Raw genomic sequence first — 18395 nt, forward strand, 5'->3', positions numbered from 1 at the left:
CTGAAAGAAAACAAAGTCATTAATTCAAAAAATATATATGCACTGCTATGTTTGTTGCAGCATTACTTATAATAGCTGAGATGTGGAAGAAACCAAAGCATCTATCAATAGATGGTTGAAGAAAATATGGTACATATATACAATGGAATATTTTATAAACATAAAAAATAAAGAAATCTTACTAATTGTGACAACATGGATGGACCTAGAGGATATTACACAAAATGAAAAGTCAGTCAGGGCAAGATGAATACTGTATAGTTTAACTTATATGTGGAATCTGACAAACAAAATAAACACACAAATGAAACAAAAATTACTTACAAACAAAGAATGGACAGTTGGTTACCATGAGGTCAGTTCGAAGGAGTGAAATAGGTGAAGGGGATAAACAGGTACAAATTTCGAATTATAAAATAATTTAGTCATGGGATGGAAGTATAGCATAGGAAATATAGCTCATAATATTGTAATATCTTTGGTGACAGATGGTAACTACTCTATCGTGGTGAGCATTTAGTAATGTGTATAACTGATGAACCACTACATTCATCGAAACCAATATAATATTATATATAAACTATATTTCAATAAAAAAATGGAAAAAATAAAACTTACTTGCTGTCAAGTTAAAACAGATGAGTATAGGCTAATATATATAAGCCTTATAGTAACCACATAGCAAATCTCTATAATATATAAAGATTATATATTAGTGGAATCTAAACATGACACTAAAGAAAGGCATCAGACCACAAGGGAAGAGCGCAGAAGAAAAGACCAGAGAGGAACTACAAAACACACATAAAACAATGATCAATAAGGCAGTATGTACTTATTTAAAATCAAAAGACTGGCTGATTGGATAAAAATACAGTGGCTGAAAGGATTAAAAATGTACCCATCTAAATGTTGCCTATGAGAGATTCACTTCAGATATAAGGACACACATAGACTGAAAATGAAGGAATGAAAAAAAGATGTTTCATGCAAATGGAAACTAAAGGAAAGCCACAGTGACTATACTTATATCAGACAAAAAATACTTAAGGCAAAGACTGTAATAAAAGGCAAAGATGGACATTATACAATGATAAATCAGTTGATCCAGTGAGATGCAACATTTTAAAATATTTATCCACCCAATAAAGGCGCACTTAAATATAGGAATCAAATGTTAACAGACCTAAAGGGAAAAACCAACAGCAATACAATAATAGTAAGAGATTTAATAATCCACTTTCACCATTGAATAGATCGTCAAGGCAGAAAATCAATAAGGAAACATCAGCTTTACACAACACAGTAGACAAAATGGACTTAAAGATATACACAGAACAGTCCATCCAAAAGCAGCAAATTGCACACTCTTCTCAAGTGTGCATGGAACATTCTCCAGAATAGATCCTATGTTATGACACAAAATAAGTCTCAATAAATTTATGACTGAAATCATATCAATCATCTCTTCAGAACACAATGATAGGAAACTGGCAATCAATAACAAAAAGAAAACTGGAAAAAAATCACAAACATATGGTGGTTCAACATGCTACTGAACAACCAATGAATCAAAGAAGAAATCAAAGGAAAAATTTAAGAAGCACCTTGAGACACATGAAAACAGAAACATGACATACCAAAAAAATCTATGGGATGCAGCAAAAGCAGTACTAAGAGGGAAGTTCATAGCAATACAGGCCTGCCTCAAGAAACAAAACAAACCTCAAATAAACCACCTATATTTACACCTCAAAAAGTTAGAGCAAAAAAAGGAACAAAGCCCAAAATTTGTAGAGGAAGGAAAAATATATATCAGAGAAGAAAGAAATCAAAGAGAGACTAAAAGAACAATAGAAAAATCAATGGAACTAAAGGTTGGTTCTTTGGAATGATAAACAAAATTAATAAATCTTTAGCCAGACTCACTAAAAAAAGAAGGAGGGTTCAAATAAAACTGGAGATGAAAGAGGGGACATTATAACATACACAAGAGAAATATAAAGGACTATTATGAAAAATTAAATGTCAGTAAAATAGATAACCTAGAAGAAATGGATTAATTCCCAGAAACATATACTCTTCTAAGACTCCACCATGGAGAAACAGAAAATCATAATAGACTGATAATTAGTAAAGAGATTGAGTCAATAATCAAAAACTTCCCAGCAAACAGAAATCCAGGACGAGATGGCTTCACTAGTGAAGTCTACCAAACATTCAAGGAAGATTTTATCCTACTGTAGCCCAATTCTTCCAAAAAGTTGAAGAAGGAACACTTCTTAATTCATTTTCCAAAGCCAATATTATCATGATACCAAAAACAGACAACGATACCACAAAAAAAGATAATTACAGACCAGTATCCCTGATGAACACAGATGCAAAAATCCTCAATATTATATAATTATATCCTCAACAAAACATTATTAAAACAAATTCAACAGGATCACTTACCATGATCAAGTGGAATTTATTCTAGGGATGCAAAGATGGTTCAAAATCCAAAAATCAATAAACAAGATAACTACATTCACAAATGAAAAATAAAATAACATGATTATCTCCATGTATGCAGGAAAAGAATTTCACAAAATTCAGCATCAATCTTATGATAAAAACCTCTCAATGAAGTGGATATGAAGGAAATGTATCTCAATGAAAAGGCCATATTGGCAAGCCCAAAGCTAATATCATACTCAGTGTTATTCTACTCCAAGATCAATAACCAAAGATGACCACTATCCCCACTTTTAATCAACATAGTATTGGAGTTTCTAGCTGGAGCACTTAGACAAGAAAATAAATAAATAAATAAAAGGCATTCAAATTGGAAAGGAAGAAGTAAAAGTTTCACTAATTGCTGAATTGCAGACAAAATAATTATATACGTAGAAAACTCTAAAGATACTACCAAAAAACTGTAAGAACTAATAAACAAATTCAGTAAAGTTATAGGATTCAAAATCAATTTACAAAAAAAGTTGCATTTGTGTACAATAATGAATTACCAAAAAGAGAAACTAATAAAAAAATCCCATTTACAATTGCATCAAAAAGAGTAAAACACATAAGTATAAATTTAACCTAGGATGTGAAAGACCTGTACTATGAAAACACTAAGACATTTATGAAAGAAACTAAAGAAAACACAAATAAATGGAAAGATGCTCTGTGTACATAGATTGGAAGAATTAATATTGTTATAATGTCCATCTTACCCAAAGCAATCTATTTAATGGAATTTCTATCAAAATCCCAGTGGTATTTTTCACAGAAATAGAATAAACAATCCTCAATTTAAAAATTTATCTGGAGCCACCAAATATTACAAATAGACAAAGCAATCTTGAGAAAAAAGAACAAAGTTGTAGGCAATAGCTCCTTGATTTCAAATTATATTACAAAGCTAAATAATCAAACAGTATCATACTGGCATTAAAACAGACACATAGATCAATGAAACAGAATAGAGAGCACAGAAATTAACTCATGTATATATGTTCGATTAATTGATGACAAAGGAGGCAAGAATATACAATGGGGAAAGTACAATCACTTCAGTTGTGCTGAGAAAACTGGACAGCCACATGCAAAAGAATGAAACTCAAGCACTATCCTATGCCATACACAAAAATTAATCAAAATGAATTAAAGGCTTGAATATAAGACAAGAATCCACAGAAATCTTTTGTAAGTAAGCTCCCTGACATTGCTTTTGGCAATATTTTTTGGATATGATTCCAAGGACAATGGCAACAAAAACAAAAATAAACAAATGGAACCGCATCAAACTAAAAAGCTTCTGCACAGCAATGGACATCATCAACCAAATAGAAAGGCAACCTAATAAATGGGAGAAAATATTTGCAAATCATACCTCTGATAAGAGGTTTATATTCAAAATATATATTCAAAATACATAAAACATTCATACAATTCAATTTAAAAAATGAACAGAGGATATGAAAATATGTTTTACACAGAACACATCTACATGGCTAACAGGCACAGGAAGAGATGCTCAACATCAGTAATCACCAGGGAAATGCAAATCTAAAATGAGGTATCTGCTAACACCCATCAAAATGTTAGCAGAATTTATTATCAAAAAGATAAGAAATAACAAGTATTGGTAAGGAAGTGGGGCAAAGGGAGCCCTCATGCAACATTGGTGAGAATGTAAACGAGTGCAGCCACTATGAAAACCCATCAAAAAACTGAAAATAGAACTACCATATGATTCACCAATATTATTTCTGACTGTTTATCTGAAGATAACAAAAGCACTAATCCAAAAAGATATACACACCCCTATGCTTACTGCAACATTATATGCAATATCTGAGATATGGAAACAACCAAAATGTACATTGATGGATGAATGGTTAAAGAAGATATGTTATACACACACAGCCACACACACACACACACACACACACACACACACACACACACACACACACAGGGGGATACTACTCATCTATAAAAAAGAATAAAATCTTGCCATTTGTGACAACATGGATGGAGCTTGAGGGTATTGTAAGTGAAATAAGTCAGAGAAAGAGAAATATTGTATGATTTCACTCTTGTATGGAATCTAAAATTCCAAAACAAATGAACAAACGAAAGAAAACTTATAGATGTTGAGAACAGACTGGTGGTTACCAGAGGGGAGGGGGCTTGAAGGGTGGATGAAATAGGAGAAGGTAGTCAAGATGTGTGAACTCCTAGTCATAAAATAAATAAGGAATGTAATGTGCAGTATGGTGACCATAGTGAGGAACACTGTATTGCATGCTATATATCTTTATTGGTTGACAGGGTAAACTAGACTTACTGCACAGTGAATACAAATATAAATCATTATTTTGTGCACCTGAATCTAATATGTCAATTATACCTAAAAAACATAATAAATGCATGCTAATTACTTACACAATTTTATGCATATCACTGGCTTCCAGTGAAACACTTCCAAAAAGCCACCTCTTTCACTATTAAATCCACTCATGAGCACTATTCTTTGAAAACAGAGATTGAGGACTGCTCATTTTTCCACTCTGGCAACCCACCTGTGCTTGGTATTTAGCAGGCCCCATAAATGAACTGAATTGAATAATCAAGAAGAGAAAAAGGTTTACCTACTTTTGTTTTTACTAAACATATATGATAATTTCATTCAATTTCTATAGAACTAAAGATAAACCTAGGATGTGATAAGATATTCAAATATATTCAATTTCAATTATGCTATGAGGAACATGTGTGTGTGTTTGTAATGTACACGTTTTATGTGTATTTTTAACATGTATGTTTTCAAACACTGAGGGTTTTTTTCCAAAGTGCATTTTAAAAACTGAACAGTAACACAACAGCCAAGATTTAGTCAAGTCCAAATAACCTACCATGCTACATACTTATGAGGATAAAAAGTAAAACAGTTTAAGGAATTTATTCATGGGTCTTAATAAGATTTTTATGATTCTTAAATACAGTATTTCTATGTATCATCATATTTAAAATACATTCATTGCTATATATAAGCAGACAAAAAGTAAATAATCAAGAAGCTTGAAATAATTTAGATTTGTCTAAAAAATCTTAGTTCACTCATATCATTACAGGTTGCAAACAGTGTTTATTCATAGTCAAGATATCCTTCTGGAAAAACTGTAAACTGTATCATCTATAGAAATATATGTCATGGTCCTTGTCAAAATACTTGTCATGGTCCTTAAAAACATGTAGATATTTTGTTGAAAGTACTGAAAGCAAAATTGATTCACTAAAAATTTCAGATGAGCAGAATAATCCTGAACAAATATGAATTGCAAGACAAGTCTTACATTAATATCAAATAATAATAAACTTTCATTTTCATGGAATGACCCAACTCAAGGAATGATTCTCAGGCTTCAATTAATGGTAGTGACTGGCTTAAAAGGCTAACTAATGCTTTTTATATTAGTTAATATATCTTATTCACAGTCATTTAACTATAATGATGTGTCAAAATTAGTAATTTTTTTCTTTAAAGTGAAAATTTTTCTTATCCTTGTTTCACTGTTAAAAAGAAAAAAATCTGATTCTCCAAACAGCTTTTTCATCTAAACTGCTTAAATTTCAACACAATTCTTACCCCTATTTGAAAAATGTCTCAAGCAATATTCCCTTACAGAATATGAAATTACAAACAACATCTAAGGGGATGAAGGAAGAAATGAAATATGAAGGAAAAATATGACAATGACAAATATAATACCAGTAAGTAATTTAACCTTATTGTAAATCATTTTTCTTCCCTATCTAAAAAAAAAAAATTACTCTAACCTCTTCTGAAAGATAGAAAAAAATACTGGTAAGATAATTGGTTTGTAAACACAGCACCAATATCAACTAAAAGTATTACCTCTGTGGTCCAATGACAAACACCCCTTTCCAGTAAAACTTGATAGAAGTTGATGTTGCAAAAGATTTCTAAAAATGACTACTACTATGTCTTCTATTCACCAGCCAAATTAATCACCCTTATGTGGGGGAGGACTGTAGGGAATAGTTAAGAAATGTAGTAAATTAAACTAAATTTCTGGGAAGGCTCCTCGGAAAATACCAGAAAGATGATTTTAAACATCAAGAGCATTTTTTAAAAAGAACAGTCGGTCCAATGTGGCATCTCATTTAATCCTTAAAAACACTGTGTACTAGACTAAAAATATTCACTGTTCACTGACTTATTAAACACTGATTAATTTCTTTCCTGAAATGGAGACAATTCCTTAGATAGCCATATGGATACAAAACTTTATAAAGGAGTTAAAGTAATGAACCACAGAACACATCACAATCAATATTTTCCAATCAATATCAAATATCATATATGTATTTTAGTAGATGCCATGACTTCTCATCTGTTTAAAAAGAAAATTGATAAACTATCACAATGTTATAGTTTTTTAAGTACCATATTGTGGTAAACTAGTGTCAAACTGTAGAATAACATTATACTGTCTCATAATGTTGATGGTTCCTCAGTGGTTAGTCCCCATTTTAACTATAAACCAAGAACAAATTAATGTTAATTGATTCAGTGGCATTGATACTGATACCACATGTTGGTTACATATTGGTGATTTTGCAACTGTAATTGGTAACTTAATTCTTAATGATGCTTGTTTACTTCAATGAGTAATCTAGGGAATGTAATATTCAATTTCAAGGAGCAGCCTAGAAATTGGGAAATATGACACCTTAGTAAATGTTCTACAGTCATGTTAAAATTGGGAGAACTTCATAATATTTTTTAGTATTTATCTATAAGAGATAATCACAAATTCACATTATGTTTACAAAACAATACTTTGCATTATTTTAATTGATTTATATCAGGTTTGCTCTGAACTAGGGGCCAGTAACTATGACTCATAGTATTAATCCAGCTGGCTGCCTGTTTCTATAAATAAAATGTTATTAGAACACAGCCACATCACTGTAGCCACACCCATTAGTTCACATATTATCTATGTGGCTGCTTTACACTGTATCAGTACAACTGAGTAACTGCAAGAAAGACCATAAGACCCAGAAGGACCAAACTACTTACTATATGGACCTTTACAAAAAATGTTTGCCTACTTCTGCTTTAAACTATCAAATTATCATGCTTTGCCAATAGAAATAACAAATACAGAAAAAGTAAACCTAACTTACTAGCTCTTTTACAATTGTCAGAATAGGACAGCGTTTTTTTTCCCAAGAATAAACAAAAACACTCTCAATGGATGGAATTTGTATGCATCATAATAACCTATATAAATATTAGATAAAGAAAGGTATTAATTTCTGTTAAATGTGCTGATATATGAGAAAGGAGAAATAGCATAAGTAAACTGCTTCCAGAGGAGAAGACTATTACAGAAAAAGAAGAAGACAAGAAAAGAAAGCTATTATAGTATAGTATATGTAGAATGAACTCAAATTAATTAGAATGGGCAATAACAAAATATGCCAATGTACTAATAAACAACAATGTATTATCTATAAACATATCCTATTATTCTTCTTAAGTTGTAGAAATGCCAAATATAATTACAAAATATGTATTCAAAACATGTAAACAACTAATTTTCCACTTGTAAAAGCCTGTTTCAAAAAGCAATTTACTTTATGGTTTACTTAAGCTTTGCAACTACATTAAAATATGATAGTATATACACAACAGCTTGTTAACAAGATTATCATAACATTAAAATCATAATATGGCACTTCAATTATGGATACTTAAAATTAAAGCTAATCCTCACAGTACCAATTTTTATCTCCTAAATAATTTTAGCTATTAGCTGCTCATTCAAAGTCTGTATCTAAAACGGTAAGCATTCTAGAGTAAGACTTAGCTTGGCACTTTTCTTGGGAAGCAAAACAAAGGCTGTATCCCATTTTTCAAGACTTTAATACACAATCTTTTGCTGCTAAAAAAAAAATGCATTTTTTAAACTTGACCAAATTCTGTTTATTTATGTTGTTGCTAATGCTGTTGTTTTAAATAGAAACATCCAATATATTAACAATACGTATTTTCTTTTCTGGTTTTATTATTCTAAATGTATCAAGTTGTCATAAAGTGGCAGTTACAATATTAATTTGTTTTTTTCTGCATTGTCTAGCACATAGTAGACATCAGGTTGAGTGAATCAATGCTTAGATCAATGAATATGGCAATGCATTTATATATATATATATATATTATATTACATATATGTGTGTGTATATATGTAGCTGAATTATTAAACTATGCCTTATTTTATTTATGCTATTGTTTCATAAAATTTGTAGCTGATAAATATGTAATCAATATTTCTCACTTTCAACTTCCAGTTGAAGTTCAAGGTACAGAGAAAGGTTGTAATTCAACATAGTTCCAAATCATATATTATGCCAATTGCTACCAAACCATAAGTAATCCAGAAGTGTTAATGCTTACTATATATTTGGTTCTATTAAACATTAGTGAGAAATATAGGACTCTTCTTCTATTCCCCACAAATAGTGAAAAATTAAGCTTTGGCCCATATGAAACTAAATGACAAACTGCTTTCACTCACCCATGGAGTGAATGAAAGTAACATTTCTAATTTATGTGGTCAACAGAAGATTTGACCACAACCAAACACATGGGTGCATGTGTGTGTGTGCATGTATGCATACATGTCTGTGTAAAATGTGTGTACATATACACATATATTCATATTACATAATTACATAAATTTAATTACATAGTATATTAAATACAATTAATCACATATATTTTATGTAATTAAGTATTTTCCTAATGCGTAACCTACCTTTTCTATGCTGCATTCTATTGATATTTATTACAGTAGTTGCATTATCATTTCCTAGAAAAAGTAATGGCATGCTTTTGTCTTTAGATTTCATAAAATCAAAGATATTCAGCTGGGTTGCGCTACCCATCTGCTAGTGATATAAACCAAAACCAGGCCCCAAAACTGTAGGCATGGTGGAATTGCCTCTCTATACAGAAATGATAAAGACAAGATGTTCTTTTCATCAAAGAAAAGACAATGCTCTTGTAATCTGCTGATTTGGGTCACTTGCTAGAGATTCCTGCTCATCCACTTAATCAAAGAAAACTTGAAGAAATATAATTATGATAGGATCAAGAAATCTGATTAAAGCACAAAGCCAACACATTGCTTCTGAATACAATTTCACAAGTCAAACTTTTCAAGTAGTTAAAAAACACACATGGATTCACACACATACATGGGCATTTATGATTATAAAATCAATTTATGTTTTTTTGAACTTTGAAAACAAAAAATATGTTACTAATGTTAAATCATCTGTAATCATTGATTTCATGATATAACATTCAGGATTTTTTAAAAATTGTATTTACTTTCCACACTTTTAAACAACCTGCTGTTTTCACTACAAGTATTTTATTAATACTTCCTCATTTTATTTTTTATATGTTTCTTCAATGCCACTTCAATTTTCTCATGCCTTACATTTGTTTTCTAAACTACATATTCAATTCACTACTTACAAATATTTACGTTGCCTTCTCCTCCTCCTTCCCCTTTTAAATATTATAAAAGAATTTCATCATATCTCATTGTACATAAATCTTTGTAATCCTAATAGATATCTTTGAAAAGCAAAAGGATCTCTAAATTCCTAACACTGTCGCACTGCAAGATTTCCTTGACTGGGAGGAGGAAGTTTAGACAGAGATAGAGGTAAAGGTAGAGATAGAAACAGAGACAGAAATACACAAACACACGCAATTAAACATATGCAATATATGTACACACACAACCAAACTTCTATACAAGAATAAGATTATGTAGGATAATGACAATATTCTTACTTCAAGTCTCAAATGGGGAAAATTATTCATTGAGACAGTCTTTTATTCCAGTTCATGTAGAGGTACCAGTTAAAGAAATATCAGTGTAGTTTAACCACTATGCTTAGCAAGAGGTGCAATATTAATAAAACAAACAATAAAACCACAAGCAACTAAATCAATACCTAGGTACCAACGGTAACACAACTCTTAGATCAGTTGGTAAACAGCCCTGGAACCACTGGATATTAACAGAGGAGTCAAATTAAAGATGCATTTTTTAGACTATTACATCTAGAAAAGAAAAACTGAAAAATACCTCTTATAAATGTTTTTGAATCTCTCTTCAGACCTCAGTCTTTCAATGAAAAGTTCACATTGCTATTTATATTCCTTCTACCTCTCAAAGTCTATTATTCTGAAGTAAAGAAACAAGCACTTTAAAGCAATTTTAACCTTTCGACTTAAATAATGTTTAGAATGTCGTGTATCTGTTAAAACTATTCTCCAAGTTTGCATAGTTATATTATTTTAACTCAGTATGAATGGCTGGGTTTATGGCACAACTACAATCACTATTACACACACCAGAAAAAAAGCCAGGAACATAAACTGTGCAACTCAATATCACCATCTAGTGACAGAATTCCTAACACGTGACAAAGCCAAGCAAAAAAGACTAGATTTCGAAGAACTAGTGTTGGCAGTTCACCTTTGTAACAACAGTCTAAATATAACCATTCTCACTGAGTAGATTTGTCTCTGCAGATAAATACTTACCACTAATGAGCAGTGTTTGTATTCCAAAAATGTGATTTATATTGTTACTATAGAAATATATCATATATTTAACCAATCTATGTTTTTCTCTGTTAAGTCATCAAAAAGCTTCATATAGCATTTTTACTTTTTTTTTTCTTAATGAACTATACACCACATGTTATCTTTTCTTTTTCAAAATTTGACACTCCCTTTTCTCCAATTTCATGTATGTTCTACATATGGTCTACTACTGGCTCTGGAACTGAAAGGGGGACAAAGATACAATGTTAAAAAGGTCCCACTTTTACCTTTGATGTTTAGATTTTATTCTAAGGGCTAAGGAAGATTTGTATACAAACATTTTAATATTTTCTATCTTCATTTTATTAATGTTTCATAAGTTAAAAAGCATTCACTCCTACATTATCATTGTTCTTCATATCAATCCTATTTAGTTTTTGACCCTAGTTTACAAAAAGTAAGACAAAAAATATTAATTTACCTAAATCACAGTTGGAGTCTAAAATCTGATTTTTACCATGTACCCTAGTATTCATATTTTGTTCTTTCAATTTTTTCATTTCTCACTTCATTATTTTTCTAATCATACATAATATGTTTCCATTGTAGAAAACTTAGAAAAATTGAAAAGTGTAAGCCTGGAAAAAGTATCTGTAAGCCCATCACTCAAATGTACTAACTATTTGGGTAAATTTTATTCCTATGTGTTTTCTCTGCACTCTTTTATTCAGTGGAGATCATGTTCTGCATGCAATTTTGTATCCTGGACTCTTTAAAAATGGAACATTTTAACATGAAGATTATTGTGTCAGTAAAAACATGGTGCTAAAGATCCAGATGGAATTTTAAAATGTCCCATGTACCATTATGTGTGTATGTGTGTATAAAACATATATAATATTATAATATATGTTTACATTACACATACAAGTATATATAAATATATATAAGATATATGTATTATATGTATATTTAAAATAATATAACACATATACATATAAAATCTTCATTTTCTTGTTCCTGTAATACTAGAAAATTAGTTCCTATACAATTTGTTTACTGTTATATTCCCTAGTTTGAGGAAAACATTTGGATTGCGCATAGTTTCTGTGTCTTCTGCATAAAATATTGCAGAAAATTAAATTAATATGAAAAAGGTTATATATTTTTTTAAGGCTCAGTACTTACTGGTGTACTCCTTCCTTAATACAGCATAATTTCCACTCCTTGAGCTCTAAGAATGAGAGGATGGCTCTCTTACCATTCCATCACTAGCATTCAAAAAAAACTTCTCCCTTTACTGAATTGCAGTAAAGTCAATAACCAAGAATTTCGTACTTTTTAATGTAATTTAATTTATATTTTGTTTACCAGTTGAGCAGAATATTTTCAAGCCTTTGTTAATCATACTTTGCCAATTATCTATTGACCTTCTAATATTTTTTAATCTCTTAACCCAAGGCAATTCACTACACTGATGATCTCTTAATTTTGATTTTTTCTATGTACAGAAGCTTTTTTTTTTAATGCAGTCAAAGCTTAGTGATTTCTTCAAGTGCTTTTTAACTTATCACCTCTTTCCCTATGAAAACCATTCCAGGATGGCTAGTCACTTCCATCACCTACTGGAGACTTTGGCTGTTTCATTTCATTTAGCTCTTTAAGATACAATGAAACTAATTTTAGCACATGTGTGGTGAAAATATAAAGTGATTTATTTTTCCAAACAGCAAAACGATTGCCTCTTACACTATTTACTGAGTAATTCAACAAGTCCTAAGTGATTTGAGGTACTTTATAACAATTTCATAGGATCTATTATCAATAACAACCACTAGCCTAACTGGTTAGGTAACCAATTACATAAGTGGTTGTTAAGTAATATATAGAAAACCTCATGAATTTCAATATTTCTCTTGACTCTGACCACATTACTAAATTATTTTACTGATTCCTAGAATGTATTGTTGTTAGTTCTCTTAAGCTTCCCACCTCTTAGTCATGCCTTTAGAGAGTAATAGTTACTTTGCCTCCTCCATATCAAATCATTCTTGTTGATTTTGGTTTTACATCTACTACTATGCTATGAACCCACCTTTTACTCTTCAGTTTGAGAGAAAGCATGTGATATAGATGTGTGGCATGTGTGAGTGTGGTTCAGCCTTACCCTCACCGCTCCCCTGAGAACCCCATCAGTGAGAGACAGTTAAATGTCATGTTAGCAACTCAAAAACATCCTCCCAGGGTGATGCTGTCCAAACTATAGCCACTAACCACATGCAGCTATTCACATTTAAATTAATAAAAATTAAATAAAATTAAATATTCAGTTATTCAGTTATACTAGCCACCATTCAGATGTGCCAGTGGCTGTCAGTCATACTGACCTGCATAGATATAGAACATTTTTACTAGAGACTGAATTTTATTCCAGTTCAGATAAAGTTCTACTGGGCAGCACTACTTTATGCATCTCCATGAGCCACAGAACACTGGGCAGGAAGGCCACCCACACTTTTTTTCTTGCATACACCATATTACAGTCCCAACTTACTCTGTTGGAGAAGGTTATTCGGAATTTTTAAATCCCAAAGTATATTTTCTTCTGACACATATTTTTCTAAGCCCAATATTTTCTTAGACTGGTTAGACTCCTCCTTTCTGATTAAATGCACTATGCTTAGAAATCACATGGTTTCCTATTGTTGCAAGTATCAAAATACTTAACAAGTCCCAAAGTACACATCAACCCCCAGTCTTTTTCCTGAGTTGCATAATTGTATTTTCCCTCTGCCTATTGCAAATTTACACAAGTTTGCCACAGCTGTCTCAAATTCATCTGAAAACAAAATTCTTCCTTTATCTTCTTCTTTGTTCTCTCTCCCTGTCTCAATTAATAAATATCCAAATACTCAAAATAAAAACATTTGACTTGCCTTTGGTAAGTCTCCTTCTTCTTACTTAATCTTTATCAAGAATTCCACAAATAGTTATTTTGCACCTACTATATGCTAATAGTACGGTAAAGCTAATACAAAGGAGAGTAAAATAGCAATTCCCCTACCCTCATGGGGTTTACTAGGTAGTAGGGCACACATATTAATTAGACCTTCTAAAAGCGTAAGAAAACTTTAAAATCTTTAAAACAGAGCAACACAGATTAAATCAGGTTTATGATTTAATGAAGTTAAGCCACAAAGTTTCATCAGATCTTTATTTTAAATATTTCTACATTTCTCAAACACACACCGCTTGTTGGCCCTTTTACCTTCATTTTACTGAGGCCACTTATTTCTCTAACTCTCTCATTCCCTTTACTGTATACCCTCCACTCTGCTACTAAAATAAACCTTTTAAGTACTTTTTCCCATTCTGGGTATGAGCTAAAACTTAATCAAACACATACTTTATTTTTTTAACTATTTTATTTTTTTTGAAATATAGTTGACATACAATATTATACTGGTTTCAGATATATAATACAGTGACTCAATAAATATATACTTTATTAAATGTTCACCACAGTAAGTATAGTTACCCCCGTTACCTTACCAAGATATTACAATGTTATTGGTAACATTTTCTATGTTGTATTTTCATTCCTATGACTACTTTATTTTACTATTTGAAGTCTGTGCCTCTTTATCTCCTTCACCTACTTACCCATGGTAACCTCTCCTGTGGTAATCAACAGTCTCTTGTCCATATTTATGGGTCTATTTCTTTTTTGTTTGTTTTAGATTCCACATATAAGTGAAATCATATGGTATGTCTTTCTCTATTTGACTTATTTCACTTAGAACGATACCCTGTAGATCAATCCACATTGTCAGAAATGGCAAGATTTTCTTCTTTTTTATGGCTGAGTAATAGTCCATTGTGTATATGTACCATACTTTCTTTATCCATTCATCTCTTGATGGGCACTTGGATTGCTTCCATGTCTTGGTTATTGTAAATAATGCTTCAATAAACATAGGTGTGCAAAAACCTTTTCAAATTAATGATTATGTTTTCTTCAGATAAATTCCCAGAAGTGGGATTGCTTGGATGGTGTGGTACTACTTTTTAAATTTTTTGAAGAATCTCCATATCATTTTCCACAGTGGCTAAATCATTTACATTCCTACCAACAGTGTTGGAAGGTTCCCCTTTCTCCACATCCTTGCCAACACTTCTTATTTCTTGTCTTCTGGATAGTGGCCATTCTGACTGGTATAAGGTGATACATCATTGTGGTTTTAATTTGCATTTCTCTAATGATTAGTAATGTTGAACATCTTTTCAAGTGCTTGTCAGCCATCTACATGTCTTTGTTAGAAAAATATCTGTTTAGGTCCTCTGTCCATTTTTTAATTGAGTTATTTGTTATTTTGATGTTGGATTGTATGAGCTCTTTATATATTTTGGATGTTGGCCTCTTATCAGATATATGATTTGCAAATATATTCTTCCATATAGTAGGTTGCCTTTTCATTTTGTTGATAGTTTCCATTGCTGTGTTGAAGCTTTTTAAATATATGCTTTATTTACCCAGCACATTCCAGAGTAGGTTATAGACCCTTGTCCTTTTTAGATAGCTGGCTACCAGTCCTCATGTCTGGGATCAGATCCTCACATCTGGGATTGGGGCAGGGGATGAGTGGGACTTGGGGTTAAGACTGCATGGCAAAAGACTGGCCACAAAGAGGGACTAAATGAAGTGGCACAGAACTAAGCAAGATTGAAATCTTCCTTTTTTTGGTTCTAAGTTCATAAAAAAAGCAGAACCTTAATACAAGAGAATCTACCCAACTTGGTGGTAGGCCCCAAACAGCTAGCCACAAAATGTCAATCTTCAGATTTGGTCCAGTTCTTCTCCAGCTTCTCCAGACTAGACACATTCAGGGGGAGAGCACCACTGTGAGTGCCTGGAAACCCCTGAGTCCTCTGCAGAGGTTAAACTAGTGAGAGAAGAGGATACTCACTTGGCAAAGCTACACCATGCCCATGGCCCAACAGAAAAGCTACCACTCTTTTATTTATGGGTCTCTTTTTTTTTAAAAAAAAAGGGACTCTTACTTATGTCTGTAACCCTCTTACCTAGTATATTCAGAAACACAATAAATGTTTATTGAATACATAAATGATTGTTCTCTCTATATTATTTCTTCCCGTTAGAATTCTACAACAGTGTGCCATTATCTCCATAGTTTTTATATTTAATCATGTCATCCCTTTCCTTGAAAACCACAATGATTCCCTGAAATAATTTAAATTCTTTGCCATGGCAAGCTAGGCTCTATGTAACTGGCCTGTACAGTCCATACTCTACAAGATTGAAATTCTCCTTTCTTTAGTTCTAAGTTCATAGAAATAGCAGAACCTTAATACAAGAGAGTCTACCCAACTTCAATATCAAACACATTCCATCCCTGAGACCAGCCCTGTGTTGAGGTATAGGCAGATCATTCACACCAGTTTCCCACTGGCCCCTCTTGCACTCTGAGATTCTGGAATGCTCTCATCATCCCTGCCAACCTCATAATGCTTCATTTTCACCCAAGGATTCTTGACATGTAAGGAGAGGTATTACTGACTGAAAAAATTCTGCCTATGTGAGTTTTGAATATATGTGAGAAAACATATATTCAAAAAACTTGAAAAAATTTGCTTTACCTTAGACCCCTTACTGTTTCCTTGCACCTGGTCACATGGCATTGTAACTGTTTGTTTACATGCTTCCATAATCTCACATGTAAAAGAATGAGCTCCTGCTGCATTTTTTAAAGGAAAAAAAAAACAAAAGCAAAAAAAAAAAAGCACTGGGACCATTGGAATGCTAAATTGTTGAATGCTTTTGATTACTAAATTATTTGTGTTCAGTGAGTCTAAACATTATGAATATGTGTGTGCATGTATGTAAAATAAGCAGCCTATGTAAACAAGGTACTTTACCCAGCCATATAATTAAATGCTGGTTTAAATGATCTATCTCATAGCATGGGTGGTTGAGAGGTTACTTCAACCAGGTAATACTTGTTTTTCTCACTAGTTCATGTCTACTTTTCAAAAGCAGAATATCCTGTTATTTTCTAAAATGTTAAGTATTACAAAATTTGACAGAACTTAATAATCTCTTCATACCTAGTTCTCCGAAAATCCAATTTGTTTTATCTTGATAATTTTCTATACTAATTACATGTCCTTTCCTTGTTCATTATGTTTCCCTCAGCCACATCCATTTTCATTGACATTACTCCTTTGAAATTCTTTCTATGTTTTGGCCCTCCGTTCTTTTATTCAAAGCTTCAGAGCTGGCATTCTCTTTGTCTTCCTGTGTGTCTATGTGTTTCCTTCAAACTGAATAGATATAAAAATAGAGAATAACTGTAGTATTCTAAACAAATATTGGTGTGCACACTTGATATATTCAAAATTATTATAGTAAGCACGCACAAAAATAATGTGTTTGATTTATAACTGATAGTTTTATATAGTGGATAAATACCATATTGAAAAATAGTTCATTCATAATTTCTGCACTGGCCTTTTCCACAATATATTTTATACCTAATTTTTACTTTATTACTATTTTTCAATAACTTTAACTTTCTGAGAATGTCTGATTGCATTTTATATAGATACAAATTCTCTATTGTGTACTCAGTTTTATTTTTCCCTCTTTTTTTATTAGTAAAGACATTAACAATAAAATAGGCTCACTTGCTCCAGCTGGTAATTTCTCAGTACTAGTAATATATTATTCCTCTTTTTGTGACATCATAATCATCTATACAGAAGTACCATGTATCTTTGTGTAGAAGCTACTGTTTCCATTAAATTTAATTACCTCCCCCTGTGGTTTTAAATAGAAGTGGCTTCAAAATGAGGGCAGCTTCTATTAAATTTAATTACTTTCCCCTGCTGTTTGCATGGTAAAAGCGAGGTTGCTAAATGAGAGCAGCTTCTAAACTAAAGTATATGGTAACTGTTTGCTAGCAATAACAAAACTGTACCCAAGCTATCCTTCCAGGAAGCCTCACAGGTTTATCCCTTCTCTTTTTAAAAAAAAATTTAGCCCTGATTTAAGATCCTAAAAATATGAGCACTAATAGAAGAAGATATATTTTAAAAATCAATTTCAGTTTCGTAGGTTAAATAAAGGTACACTATTTTTGTACAAATATATTAGAAACTATCCCACTTAAAGGTTGAAGCTTTATAACTTTTAAAATTACATAATTTGCTGTTGTTT

General features: G+C 31.7%; 1 protein-coding gene across 4 annotated transcripts in view; it reads right to left on the minus strand.

Annotated features, from left to right (window-relative positions):
• The window catches only part of DPYD (dihydropyrimidine dehydrogenase), an 879000-nt gene that overhangs the window by 752331 nt on the left and 108274 nt on the right, over positions 1-18395 (minus strand). The gene's annotated exons all lie outside the window — the stretch shown is intronic.

The sequence above is a fragment of the Manis pentadactyla genome, chromosome 4, assembly GCF_030020395.1.
Source record: "Manis pentadactyla isolate mManPen7 chromosome 4, mManPen7.hap1, whole genome shotgun sequence".
Lineage (NCBI taxonomy): Eukaryota > Metazoa > Chordata > Mammalia > Pholidota > Manidae > Manis > Manis pentadactyla.